The following is a 12,133-nucleotide window of genomic DNA, read 5'->3' as shown; positions in this document are numbered from 1 at the left end:
GTTTTGACCAATATTCTGAAGACATCATCAAGATGTTTGCTTCACCTTTGGGCAATATGTTTGAAAAATATTCGCTGAAAAAGGGTTTGAATTACGTGATTTAACGTCCACGTGGACTAACGAATAAGGCGTCTGACTTCGAATCAGAAGATTGCAGGTTCGAATCCTGCCGTGGACTGGAAATTTCCTCCCGCTTTCGTAACGAAATCCTTCGAGCACCAAAACGAATTTTGACTGCATTTTATGTTTTAATAGTCAGTCACGCTAAGAATGAAAGGGGTATTTTGAAAACCGTCCGTGTGGCTTAATGGATAAAACGTCTGACTTCGAATCAGAAAATTGTAGGTTCGAATCCTGTCACAGACGTGGTATCCGTTTTGACCAATATTCTGAAGACATCATCAAGATGTTTGCTTCACTTTTGGGCAATATGTTTGAAAAATATTCGCTGAAAAAGGGTTTGAATTACGTGATTTAACGTCCACATGGCCTAACGGATAAGACGTCTGACTTCGAATCAGAAGATTGCAGGTTCGAATCCTGCCGTGGACTGGAAATTTCCTCCTGCTTTCGTAACGAAATCCTTCGAGCACCAAAACGAATTTTGACCGCATTTTATGTTTTAATAGTCAGTCACGCTAAAGAAAGAAGGAATTGGTATTTTGAAAACCGTCCGTGTGGCTTAATGGATAAAACGTCGTCCGACTTCGAATCAGAAAATTGTAGGTTCGAATCCTGTCACAGACGTGGTATCAGTTTTGACCAATATTCTGAAGACATCATCAAGATGTCTGCTTCACTTTTGGGCAATATGTTTGAAAAATATTCGCTGTAAAAGGGTTTGAATTACGCGATTTAACGTCCACGTGGCCTAACGGATAAGGCGTGTGACTTCGAATAAGAACATTGCGGGTTCGAATCCTGCCGTGGAATGGAAATTTCCTCCTGCTTTCGTAACGAAATCCTTCGAGCGCCAAAACGAATTTTGACCGCAATTTATGTTTTAATCGTCAGTCACGCCAAAGAACGAAAGGGGTAATTTGAAAACCGTCCGTGTGGCTTAATGGATAAAACGTCTGACTTCGAATCAGAAAATTGTAGGTTCGAATCCTGTCACAGACGTGGTATCCGTTTTGACCAATATTCTGAAGACATCATCAAGATGTCTGCTTCACTTTTGGGCAATATGTTTGAAAAATATTCGCTGAAAAAGGGTTTGAATTACGTGATTTAACGTCCACGTGGCCTAACGGATAAGGCGTCTGACTTCGAATCAGAAGATTGCAGGTTCGAATCCTGCCCTGGACTGGAAATTTCCTCCTGCTTTCGTAACGAAATACTTCGAGCACCAAAACGAATTTTGACCGCATTTTATTTTTTAATAGTCAGTCACGATAAAGAAAGAAGGAAATGGTATTTTGAAAACCGTCCGTGTGGCTTAATGGATAAAACGTCTGACTTCGAATCAGAAAATTGTAGGTTCGAATCCTGTCACAGACGTGGTATCCGTTTCGACCAATATTCTGAAGACATCATCAAGATGTTTGCTTCACTTTTGGGCAATATGTTTGAAAAATATTCGCTGAAAAAGGGTTTGAATTACGTGATTTAACATCCACGTGGCCTAACGGATAAGGCGTCTGACTTCGAATCAGAAGTTTAGAGGATCGAATCCTGAAGTGGACTGGAAATTTCCTCCTGCTTTCGTAACGAAATCCTTCGAGCACCAAAACGAATTTTGACCGCATTTTATGTTTTAATAGTCAGTCACGCTAAAGAAAGAAGGAATTGGTATTTTGAAAACCGTCCGTGTGGCTTAATGGATAAAACGTCCAACTTCGAATCAGAAAATTGTAGGTTCGAATCCTGTCACAGACGTGGTATCCGTTTTGACCAATATTCTGAAGACATCATCAAGATGTTTGCTTCACCTTTGGGCAATATGTTTGAAAAATATTCGCTGAAAAAGGGTTTGAATTACGTGATTTAACGTCCACGTGGACTAACGAATAAGGCGTCTGACTTCGAATCAGAAGATTGCAGGTTCGAATCCTGCCGTGGACTGGAAATTTCCTCCTGCTTTCGTAACGAAATCCTTCGAGCACCAAAACGAATTTTGACTGCATTTTATGTTTTAATAGTCAGTCACGCTAAGAATGAAAGGGGTATTTTGAAAACCGTCCGTGTGGCTTAATGGATAAAACGTCTGACTTCGAATCAGAAAATTGTAGGTTCGAATCCTGTCACAGACGTGGTATCCGTTTTGACCAATATTCTGAAGACATCATCAAGATGTTTGCTTCACCTTTGGGCAATATGTTTGAAAAATATTCGCTGAAAAAGGGTTTGAATTACGTGATTTAACGTCCACGTGGACTAACGAATAAGGCGTCTGACTTCGAATCAGAAGATTGCAGGTTCGAATCCTGCCGTGGACTGGAAATTTCCTCCTGCTTTCGTAACGAAATCCTTCGAGCACCAAAACGAATTTTGACTGCATTTTATGTTTTAATAGTCAGTCACGCTAAGAATGAAAGGGGTATTTTGAAAACCGTCCGTGTGGCTTAATGGATAAAACGTCTGACTTCGAATCAGAAAATTGTAGGTTCGAATCCTGTCACAGACGTGGTATCCGTTTTGACCAATATTCTGAAGACATCATCAAGATGTTTGCTTCACTTTTGGGCAATATGTTTGAAAAATATTCGCTGAAAAAGGGTTTGAATTACGTGATTTAACGTCCACGTGGCCTAACGGATAAGGCGTCTGACTTCGAATCAGAAGATTGCAGGTTCGAATCCTGCCGTGGACTGGAAATTTCCTCCTGCTTTCGTAACGAAATCCTTCGAGCACCAAAACGAATTTTGACCGCATTTTATGTTTTAATAGTCAGTCACGCTAAAGAAAGAAGGAATTGGTATTTTGAAAACCGTCCGTGTGGCTTAATGGATAAAACGTCGTCCGACTTCGAATCAGAAAATTGTAGGTTCGAATCCTGTCACAGACGTGGTATCAGTTTTGACCAATATTCTGAAGACATCATCAAGATGTCTGCTTCACTTTTGGGCAATATGTTTGAAAAATATTCGCTGAAAAAGGGTTTGAATTACGCGATTTAACGTCCACGTGGCCTAACGGATAAGGCGTCTGACTTCGAATAAGAACATTGCGGGTTCGAATCCTGCCGTGGAATGGAAATTTCCTCCTGCTTTCGTAACGAAATCCTTCGAGCGCCAAAACGAATTTTGACCGCAATTTATGTTTTAATCGTCAGTCACGCCAAAGAACGAAAGGGGTAATTTGAAAACCGTCCGTGTGGCTTAATGGATAAAACGTCTGACTTCGAATCAGAAAATTGTAGGTTCGAATCCTGTCACAGACGTGGTATCCGTTTTGACCAATATTCTGAAGACATCATCAAGATGTCTGCTTCACTTTTGGGCAATATGTTTGAAAAATATTCGCTGAAAAAGGGTTTGAATTACGTGATTTAACGTCCACGTGGCCTAACGGATAAGGCGTCTGACTTCGAATCAGAAGATTGCAGGTTCGAATCCTGCCCTGGACTGGAAATTTCCTCCTGCTTTCGTAACGAAATCCTTCGAGCACCAAAACGATTTTTCACCGCATTTTATGTTTTAATAGTCAGTCACGCTAAAGAACGAAAGGGGCATTTTGAAAACCGTCCGTGTGGCTTAATGGATAAAACGCCCGACTTCGAATCAGAAAATTGTTATTTCGAATCATGTCACAGACGTGGTATCCGTTTTGACCAATATTCTGAAGACATCATCAAGATGTTTGCTTCACTTTTGGGCAATATGTTTGAAAAATATTCGCTGAAAAAGGGTTTGAATTATGTGATTTAACGTCTAAGTGGCCTAACGGATAAGGCGTCTGACTTCGAATAAGAACATTGCGGGTTCGAATCCTGCCGTGGAATGGAAATTTCCTCCTGCTTTCGTAACGAAATCCTTCGAGCACCAAAACGGTTTTTGACCGCATTTTATGTTTTAATAGTCAGTCACGCTAAAGAACGAAAGGGGTATTTTGAAAACCGTCCGTGTGGCTTAATGGATAAAACGTCCGACTTCGAATCAGAAAATTGTAGGTTCGAATCCTGTCACAGACGTGGTATCCGTTTTGACCAATATTCTGAAGACATCAGCAAGATGTTTGCTTCACTTTTGGGCAATGTGTTTGAAAAATATTCTCTGAAAAAGGGTTTGAATTACGTGATTTAACGTCCACGTGGCCTAACGGATAAGGCCTCTGACTTCGAATCAGAAGATTGCATGCTCGAATCCTGCCGTGGACTGGAAATTTCCTACTGCTTTCGTAACGAAACCCTTCGAGCACCAAAACGAATTTTGACCGCATTTTATGTTTTAATAGTCAGTCACGCTAAAGAAAGAAGGAATTGGTATTTTGAAAACCGTCCGTGTGGCTTAATGGATAAAACGTCCGACTTCGAATCAGAAAATTGTAGGTTCGAATCCTGTCACAGACGTGGTATCCGTTTTGACCAATATTCTGAAGACATCATCAAGATGTTTGCTTCACCTTTGGGCAATATGTTTGAAAAATATTCGCTGAAAAAGGGTTTGAATTACGTGATTTAACGTCCACGTGGACTAACGAATAAGGCGTCTGACTTCGAATCAGAAGATTGCAGGTTCGAATCCTGCCGTGGACTGGAAATTTCCTCCTGCTTTCGTAACGAAATCCTTCGAGCACCAAAACGAATTTTGACTGCATTTTATGTTTTAATAGTCAGTCACGCTAAGAATGAAAGGGGTATTTTGAAAACCGTCCGTGTGGCTTAATGGATAAAACGTCTGACTTCGAATCAGAAAATTGTAGGTTCGAATCCTGTCACAGACGTGGTATCCGTTTTGACCAATATTCTGAAGACATCATCAAGATCTTTGCTTCACTTTTGGGCAATATGTTTGAAAAATATTCGCTGAAAAAGGGTTTGAATTACGTGATTTAACGTCCACGTGGCCTAACGGATAAGGCGTCTGACTTCGAATCAGAAGATTGCAGGTTCGAATCCTGCCGTGGACTGGAAATTTCCTCCTGCTTTCGTAACGAAATCCTGCGAGCACCAAAACGAATTTTGACCGCATTTTATGTTTTAATAGTCAGTCACGCTAAAGAAAGAAGGAATTGGTATTTTGAAAACCGTCCGTGTGGCTTAATGGATAAAACGTCGTCCGACTTCGAATCAGAAAATTGTAGGTTCGAATCCTGTCACAGACGTGGTATCAGTTTTGACCAATATTCTGAAGACATCATCAAGATGTCTGCTTCACTTTTGGGCAATATGTTTGAAAAATATTCGCTGTGAAAAGGGTTTGAATTACGCGATTTAACGTCCACGTGGCCTAACGGATAAGGCGTCTGACTTCGAATAAGAACATTGCGGGTTCGAATCCTGCCGTGGAATGGAAATTTCCTCCTGCTTTCGTAACGAAATCCTTCGAGCGCCAAAACGAATTTTGACCGCAATTTATGTTTTAATCGTCAGTCACGCCAAAGAACGAAAGGGGTAATTTGAAAACCGTCCGTGTGGCTTAATGGATAAAACGTCTGACTTCGAATCAGAAAATTGTAGGTTCGAATCCTGTCACAGACGTGGTATCCGTTTTGACCAATATTCTGAAGACATCATCAAGATGTCTGCTTCACTTTTGGGCAATATGTTTGAAAAATATTCGCTGAAAAAGGGTTTGAATTACGTGATTTAACGTCCACGTGGCCTAACGGATAAGGCGTCTGACTTCGAATCAGAAGATTGCAGGTTCGAATCCTGCCCTGGACTGGAAATTTCCTCCTGCTTTCGTAACGAAATACTTCGAGCACCAAAACGAATTTTGACCGCATTTTTTTTTTAATAGTCAGTCTCGCTAAAGAAAGAAGGAATTGGTATTTTGAAAACCGTCCGTGTATCTTAATGGATAAAACGTCGTCCGACTTCGAATCAGAAAATTGTAGGTTCGAATCCTGTCACAGACGTGGTATCCGTTTTGACCAATATTCTGAAGACATCATCAAGATGTCTGCTTCACTTTTGGGCAATATGTTTGAAAAATATTCGCTGAAAAAGGGTTTGAATTACGTGATTTAACGTCCACGTGGCCTAACGGATAAGGCGTCTGACTTCGAATCAGAAGATTGCAGGTTCGAATCCTGCCCTGGACTGGAAATTTCCTCCTGCTTTCGTAACGAAATACTTCGAGCACCAAAACGAATTTTGACCGCATTTTATGTTTTAATAGTCAGTCACGATAAAGAAAGAAGGAAATGGTATTTTGAAAACCGTCCGTGTGGCTTAATGTATAAAACGTCTGACTTCGAATCAGAAAATTGTAGGTTCGAATCCTGTCACAGACGTGGTATCCGTTTCGACCAATATTCTGAAGACATCATCAAGATGTTTGCTTCACTTTTGGGCAATATGTTTGAAAAATATTCGCTGAAAAAGGGTTTGAATTACGTGATTTAACGTCCACGTGGCCTAACGGATAAGGCGTCTGACTTCGAATCAGAAGATTGCAGGTTCGAATCCTGCCATGGACTGGAAATTTCCTCCTGCTTTCGTAACGAAATACTTCGAGCACCAAAACGAATTTTCACCGCATTTTATGTTTTAATAGTCAGTCACGCTAAAGAACGAAAGGGGCATTTTGAAAACCGTCCGTGTGGCTTAATGGATAAAACGTCCGACTTCGAATCAGAAAATTGTAGGTTCGAATCCTGTCACAGACGTGGTATCCGTTTTGACCAATATTCTGAAGACATCATCAAGATGTTTGCTTCACTTTTGGGCAATATGTTTGAAAAATATTCGCTGAAAAAGGGTTTGAATTACACGATTTAACGTCCTCGTGGCCTAACGGATAAGGCGTCTGACTTCGAATCAGAAGATTGCAGGTTCGAATCCCGCCGTGGACTGGAAATTTCCTCCTGCTTTCGTAACGAAATCCTTCGAGCAACAAAACGATTTTTCACCGCATTTTATGTTTTAATAGACAGTCACGCTAAAGAACGAAAGGGGTATTTTGAAAACCGTCCGTGTGGCTTAATAGACAAAACGTCTGACTTCGAATCAAAAAATTGTAGGTTCGAATCCTGTCACAGACGTGGTATCCGTTTTGACCAATATTCTGAAGACATCATCAAGATGTTTGCTTCACTTTTGGGCAATATGTTTGAAAAATATTCGCTGAAAAAGGGTTTGAATTACGTGATTTAACGTCCACGTGGCCTAACGGATAAGGCGTCTGACTTCGAATCAGAAGATTGCAGGTTCGAATCCTGCCGTGGACTGGAAATTTCCTCCTGCTTTCGTAACGAAATCCTTCGAGCACCAAAACGAATTTTGACCGCATTTTATGTTTTAATAGTCAGTCACGCTAAAGAAAGAAGGAATTTGGTATTTTGAAAACCGTCCGTGTGGCTTAATGGATAAAACGTCTGACTTCGAATCAGAAAATTGTATATTCGAATCCTGTCACAGACGTGGTATCCGTTTTGACCAATATTCTGAAGACATCATCAAGATGTTTGCTTCACTTTTGGGCAATATGTTTGAAAAATATTCGCTGAAAAAGGGTTTGAATTACGTGATTTAACATCCACGTGGCCTAACGGATAAGGCGTCTGACTTCGAATCAGAAGTTTAGAGGATCGAATCCTGAAGTGGACTGGAAATTTCCTCCTGCTTTCGTAACGAAATCCTTCGAGCACCAAAACGAATTTTGACCGCATTTTATGTTTTAATAGTCAGTCACGCTAAAGAAAGAAGTAATTGGTATTTTGAAAACCGTCCGTGTGGCTTAATGGATAAAACGTCCGACTTCGAATCAGAAAATTGTAGGTTCGAATCCTGTCACAGACGTGGTATCCGTTTTGACCAATATTCTGAAGACATCATCAAGATGTTTGCTTCACCTTTGGGCAATATGTTTGAAAAATATTCGCTGAAAAAGGGTTTGAATTACGTGATTAAACGTCCACGTGGACTAACGAATAAGGCGTCTGACTTCGAATCAGAAGATTGCAGGTTCGAATCCTGCCGTGGACTGGAAATTTCCTCCTGCTATCGTAACGAAATCCTTCGAGCACCAAAACGAATTTTGACTGCATTTTATGTTTTAATAGTCAGTCACGCTAAGAATGAAAGGGGTATTTTGAAAACCGTCCGTGTGGCTTAATGGATAAAACGTCTGACTTCGAATCAGAAAATTGTAGGTTCGAATCCTGTCACAGACGTGGTATCCGTTTCGACCAATATTCTGAAGACATCATCAAGATGTTTGCTTCACTTTTGGGCAATATGTTTGAAAAATATTCGCTGAAAAAGGGTTTGAATTACGTGATTTAACGCCCACGTGGCCTAACGGATAAGGCGTCTGACTTCGAATCAGAAGATTGCAGGTTCGAATCCTGCCGTGGACTGGAAATTTCCTCCTGCTTTCGTAACGAAATCCTTCGAGCACCAAAACGAATTTTGACCGCATTTTATGTTTTAATAGTCAGTCTCGCTAAAGAAAGAAGGAATTGGTATTTTGAAAACCGTCCGTGTGGCTTAATGGATAAAACGTCGTCCGACTTCGAATCAGAAAATTGTAGGTTCGAATCCTGTCACAGACGTGGTATCAGTTTTGACCAATATTCTGAAGACATCATCAAGATGTCTGCTTCACTTTTGGGCAATATGTTTGAAAAATATTCGCTGAAAAAGGGTTTGAATTACGCGATTTAACGTCCACGTGGCCTAACGGATAAGGCGTCTGACTTCGAATAAGAACATTGCGGGTTCGAATCCTGCCGTGGAATGGAAATTTCCTCCTGCTTTCGTAACGAAATCCTTCGAGCGCCAAAACGAATTTTGACCGCAATTTATGTTTTAATCGTCAGTCACGCCAAAGAACGAAAGGGGTAATTTGAAAACCGTCCGTGTGGCTTAATGGATAAAACGTCTGACTTCGAATCAGAAAATTGTAGGTTCGAATCCTGTCACAGACGTGGTATCCGTTTTGACCAATATTCTGAAGACATCATCAAGATGTCTGCTTCACTTTTGGGCAATATGTTTGAAAAATATTCGCTGAAAAAGGGTTTGAATTACGTGATTTAACGTCCACGTGGCCTAACGGATAAGGCGTCTGACTTCGAATCAGAAGATTGCAGGTTCGAATCCTGCCATGGACTGGAAATTTCCTCCTGCTTTCGTAACGAAATACTTCGAGCACCAAAACGAATTTTCACCGCATTTTATGTTTTAATAGTCAGTCACGCTAAAGAACGAAAGGGGCATTTTGAAAACCGTCCGTGTGGCTTAATGGATAAAACGTCCGACTTCGAATCAGAAAATTGTAGGTTCGAATCCTGTCACAGACGTGGTATCCGTTTTGACCAATATTCTGAAGACATCATCAAGATGTTTGCTTCACTTTTGGGCAATATGTTTGAAAAATATTCGCTGAAAAAGGGTTTGAATTACACGATTTAACGTCCACGTGGCCTAACGGATAAGGCGTCTGACTTCGAATCAGAAGATTGCAGGTTCGAATCCCGCCGTGGACTGGAAATTTCCTCCTGCTTTCGTAACGAAATCCTTCGAGCACCGAAACGATTTTTCACCGCATTTTATGTTTTAATAGACAGTCACGCTAAAGAACGAAAGGGGTATTTTGAAAACCGTCCGTGTGGCTTAATAGACAAAACGTCTGACTTCGAATCAAAAAATTGTAGGTTCGAATCCTGTCACAGACGTGGTATCCGTTTTGACCAATATTCTGAAGACATCATCAAGATGTTTGCTTCACTTTTGGGCAATATGTTTGAAAAATATTCGCTGAAAAAGGGTTTGAATTACGTGATTTAACGTCCACGTGGCCTAACGGATAAGGCGTCTGACTTCGAATCAGAAGTTTAGAGGATCGAATCCTGAAGTGGACTGGAAATTTCCTCCTGCTTTCGTAACGAAATCCTTCGAGCACCAAAACGAATTTTGACCGCATTTTATGTTTTAATAGTCAGTCACGCTAAAGAAAGAAGTAATTGGTATTTTGAAAACCGTCCGTGTGGCTTAATGGATAAAACGTCCGACTTCGAATCAGAAAATTGTAGGTTCGAATCCTGTCACAGACGTGGTATCCGTTTTGACCAATATTCTGAAGACATCATCAAGATGTTTGCTTCACCTTTGGGCAATATGTTTGAAAAATATTCGCTGAAAAAGGGTTTGAATTACGTGATTAAACGTCCACGTGGACTAACGAATAAGGCGTCTGACTTCGAATCAGAAGATTGCAGGTTCGAATCCTGCCGTGGACTGGAAATTTCCTCCTGCTTTCGTAACGAAATCCTTCGAGCACCAAAACGAATTTTGACTGCATTTTATGTTTTAATAGTCAGTCACGCTAAGAATGAAAGGGGTATTTTGAAAACCGTCCGTGTGGCTTAATGGATAAAACGTCTGACTTCGAATCAGAAAATTGTAGGTTCGAATCCTGTCACAGACGTGGTATCCGTTTTGACCAATATTCTGAAGACATCATCAAGATCTTTGCTTCACTTTTGGGCAATATGTTTGAAAAATATTCGCTGAAAAAGGGTTTGAATTACGTGATTTAACGTCCACGTGGCCTAACGGATAAGGCGTCTGACTTCGAATCAGAAGATTGCAGGTTCGAATCCTGCCGTGGACTGGAAATTTCCTCCTGCTTTCGTAACGAAATCCTTCGAGCACTAAAACGAATTTTGACCGCATTTTATGTTTTAATAGTCAGTCACGATAAAGAAAGAAGGAAATGGTATTTTGAAAACCGTCCGTGTGGCTTAATGGATAAAACGTCTGACTTCGAATCAGAAAATTGTAGGTTCGAATCCTGTCACAGACGTGGTATCCGTTTCGACCAATATTCTGAAGACATCATCAAGATGTTTGCTTCACTTTTGGGCAATATGTTTGAAAAATATTCGCTGAAAAAGGGTTTGAATTACGTGATTTAACGTCCACGTGGCCTAACGGATAAGGCGTCTGACTTCGAATCAGAAGATTGCAGGTTCGAATCCTGCCGTGGACTGGAAATTTCCTCCTGCTTTCGTAACGAAATCCTTCGAGCACCAAAACGAATTTTGACCGCATTTTATGTTTTAATAGTCAGTCACGCTAAGAATGAAAGGGGTATTTTGAAAACCGTCCGTGTGGCTTAATGGATAAAACGTCTGACTTCGAATCAGAAAATTGTAGGTTCGAATCCTGTCACAGACGTGGTATCCGTTTTGACCAATATTCTGAAGACATCATCAAGATGTTTGCTTCACTTTTGGGCAATATGTTTGAAAAATATTCGCTGAAAAAGGGTTTGAATTACGTGATTTAACGTCCACGTGGCCTAACGGATAAGGCGTCAGACTTCGAATCAGAAGATTGCAGGTTCGAATCCTGCCGTGGACTGGAAATTTACTCCTGCTTTCGTAACGAAATCCTTCGAGCACCAAAACTAATTTTGACCGCATATTATGTTTTAATAGTCAGTCACGCTAAAGAAAGAAGGAATTGGTATTTTGAAAACCGTCCGTGTGGCTTAATGGATAAAACGTCCGACTTCGAATCAGAAAATTGTAGGTTCGAATCCTGTCACAGACGTGGTATCCGTTTTGACCAATATTCTGAAGACATCATGAAGATGTTTGCTTCACCTTTGGGCAATATGTTTGAAAAATATTCGCTGAAAAAGGGTTTGAATTACGTGATTTCACGTCCACGTGGCCTAACGGATAAGGCGTCTGACTTCGAATCAGAAGATTGCAGGTTCGAATCCTGCCGTGGACTGGAAATTTCCTCCTGCTTTCGTAACGAAATCCTTCGAGCACCAAAACGAATTTTGACCGCATTTTATGTTTTTATAGTCAGTCACGCTAAAGAACGAAAGGGGTATTGTGAAAACCGTCCCTGTTGCTTAATGGATAAAACGACTGAATTCGAATCAGGAGATTGGAGTTTCGAATCTTTTCACGGACGGGGTATCCGTTTTGACCAACATTCTAAAGACATTGTCGAGATGTTTGCTTCAGTTTTGTATTTATGTATGAAAACTATTCGCTTAAAAAG

General features: G+C 40.7%; 23 non-coding genes across 23 annotated transcripts; all 23 read left to right on the top strand.

Annotated features, from left to right (window-relative positions):
* The first annotated feature begins 105 nt into the window (after nt 1-105).
* On the top strand, nt 106-178 carry Trnar-ucg (transfer RNA arginine (anticodon UCG)). The gene has a single exon. It is a non-coding gene; the product is annotated as a tRNA-Arg (tRNA).
* A 301-nt stretch (nt 179-479) lies between these two features.
* On the top strand, nt 480-552 carry Trnar-ucg (transfer RNA arginine (anticodon UCG)). The gene has a single exon. It is a non-coding gene; the product is annotated as a tRNA-Arg (tRNA).
* A 683-nt stretch (nt 553-1,235) lies between these two features.
* Nucleotides 1,236-1,308, top strand: Trnar-ucg (transfer RNA arginine (anticodon UCG)). The gene has a single exon. It is a non-coding gene; the product is annotated as a tRNA-Arg (tRNA).
* A 683-nt stretch (nt 1,309-1,991) lies between these two features.
* Trnar-ucg (transfer RNA arginine (anticodon UCG)) lies at nt 1,992-2,064 on the top strand. Its single transcript has one exon. It is a non-coding gene; the product is annotated as a tRNA-Arg (tRNA).
* Nucleotides 2,065-2,365: 301 nt separating this feature from the next.
* On the top strand, nt 2,366-2,438 carry Trnar-ucg (transfer RNA arginine (anticodon UCG)). The gene has a single exon. It is a non-coding gene; the product is annotated as a tRNA-Arg (tRNA).
* A 301-nt stretch (nt 2,439-2,739) lies between these two features.
* On the top strand, nt 2,740-2,812 carry Trnar-ucg (transfer RNA arginine (anticodon UCG)). The gene has a single exon. It is a non-coding gene; the product is annotated as a tRNA-Arg (tRNA).
* A 683-nt stretch (nt 2,813-3,495) lies between these two features.
* Trnar-ucg (transfer RNA arginine (anticodon UCG)) lies at nt 3,496-3,568 on the top strand. Its single transcript has one exon. It is a non-coding gene; the product is annotated as a tRNA-Arg (tRNA).
* A 1,055-nt stretch (nt 3,569-4,623) lies between these two features.
* On the top strand, nt 4,624-4,696 carry Trnar-ucg (transfer RNA arginine (anticodon UCG)). The gene has a single exon. It is a non-coding gene; the product is annotated as a tRNA-Arg (tRNA).
* A 301-nt stretch (nt 4,697-4,997) lies between these two features.
* On the top strand, nt 4,998-5,070 carry Trnar-ucg (transfer RNA arginine (anticodon UCG)). Its single transcript has one exon. It is a non-coding gene; the product is annotated as a tRNA-Arg (tRNA).
* A 684-nt stretch (nt 5,071-5,754) lies between these two features.
* Trnar-ucg (transfer RNA arginine (anticodon UCG)) lies at nt 5,755-5,827 on the top strand. The gene has a single exon. It is a non-coding gene; the product is annotated as a tRNA-Arg (tRNA).
* A 307-nt stretch (nt 5,828-6,134) lies between these two features.
* On the top strand, nt 6,135-6,207 carry Trnar-ucg (transfer RNA arginine (anticodon UCG)). Its single transcript has one exon. It is a non-coding gene; the product is annotated as a tRNA-Arg (tRNA).
* A 305-nt stretch (nt 6,208-6,512) lies between these two features.
* On the top strand, nt 6,513-6,585 carry Trnar-ucg (transfer RNA arginine (anticodon UCG)). The gene has a single exon. It is a non-coding gene; the product is annotated as a tRNA-Arg (tRNA).
* A 302-nt stretch (nt 6,586-6,887) lies between these two features.
* Nucleotides 6,888-6,960, top strand: Trnar-ucg (transfer RNA arginine (anticodon UCG)). Its single transcript has one exon. It is a non-coding gene; the product is annotated as a tRNA-Arg (tRNA).
* A 302-nt stretch (nt 6,961-7,262) lies between these two features.
* On the top strand, nt 7,263-7,335 carry Trnar-ucg (transfer RNA arginine (anticodon UCG)). The gene has a single exon. It is a non-coding gene; the product is annotated as a tRNA-Arg (tRNA).
* A 684-nt stretch (nt 7,336-8,019) lies between these two features.
* Trnar-ucg (transfer RNA arginine (anticodon UCG)) lies at nt 8,020-8,092 on the top strand. Its single transcript has one exon. It is a non-coding gene; the product is annotated as a tRNA-Arg (tRNA).
* Nucleotides 8,093-8,393: 301 nt separating this feature from the next.
* On the top strand, nt 8,394-8,466 carry Trnar-ucg (transfer RNA arginine (anticodon UCG)). The gene has a single exon. It is a non-coding gene; the product is annotated as a tRNA-Arg (tRNA).
* A 683-nt stretch (nt 8,467-9,149) lies between these two features.
* Trnar-ucg (transfer RNA arginine (anticodon UCG)) lies at nt 9,150-9,222 on the top strand. The gene has a single exon. It is a non-coding gene; the product is annotated as a tRNA-Arg (tRNA).
* A 302-nt stretch (nt 9,223-9,524) lies between these two features.
* On the top strand, nt 9,525-9,597 carry Trnar-ucg (transfer RNA arginine (anticodon UCG)). Its single transcript has one exon. It is a non-coding gene; the product is annotated as a tRNA-Arg (tRNA).
* A 680-nt stretch (nt 9,598-10,277) lies between these two features.
* On the top strand, nt 10,278-10,350 carry Trnar-ucg (transfer RNA arginine (anticodon UCG)). Its single transcript has one exon. It is a non-coding gene; the product is annotated as a tRNA-Arg (tRNA).
* A 301-nt stretch (nt 10,351-10,651) lies between these two features.
* Nucleotides 10,652-10,724, top strand: Trnar-ucg (transfer RNA arginine (anticodon UCG)). The gene has a single exon. It is a non-coding gene; the product is annotated as a tRNA-Arg (tRNA).
* A 305-nt stretch (nt 10,725-11,029) lies between these two features.
* Trnar-ucg (transfer RNA arginine (anticodon UCG)) lies at nt 11,030-11,102 on the top strand. The gene has a single exon. It is a non-coding gene; the product is annotated as a tRNA-Arg (tRNA).
* A 301-nt stretch (nt 11,103-11,403) lies between these two features.
* On the top strand, nt 11,404-11,476 carry Trnar-ucg (transfer RNA arginine (anticodon UCG)). Its single transcript has one exon. It is a non-coding gene; the product is annotated as a tRNA-Arg (tRNA).
* Nucleotides 11,477-11,781: 305 nt separating this feature from the next.
* Nucleotides 11,782-11,854, top strand: Trnar-ucg (transfer RNA arginine (anticodon UCG)). The gene has a single exon. It is a non-coding gene; the product is annotated as a tRNA-Arg (tRNA).
* Nucleotides 11,855-12,133: the final 279 nt, after the last annotated feature.

This window comes from Argiope bruennichi, chromosome 10 (assembly GCF_947563725.1).
Source record: "Argiope bruennichi chromosome 10, qqArgBrue1.1, whole genome shotgun sequence".
In the NCBI taxonomy this organism is placed as follows: domain Eukaryota; kingdom Metazoa; phylum Arthropoda; class Arachnida; order Araneae; family Araneidae; genus Argiope; species Argiope bruennichi.
Note: the sequence above shows the minus strand (reverse complement) of the source record. Positions and strands in the feature narration are given on the sequence as shown.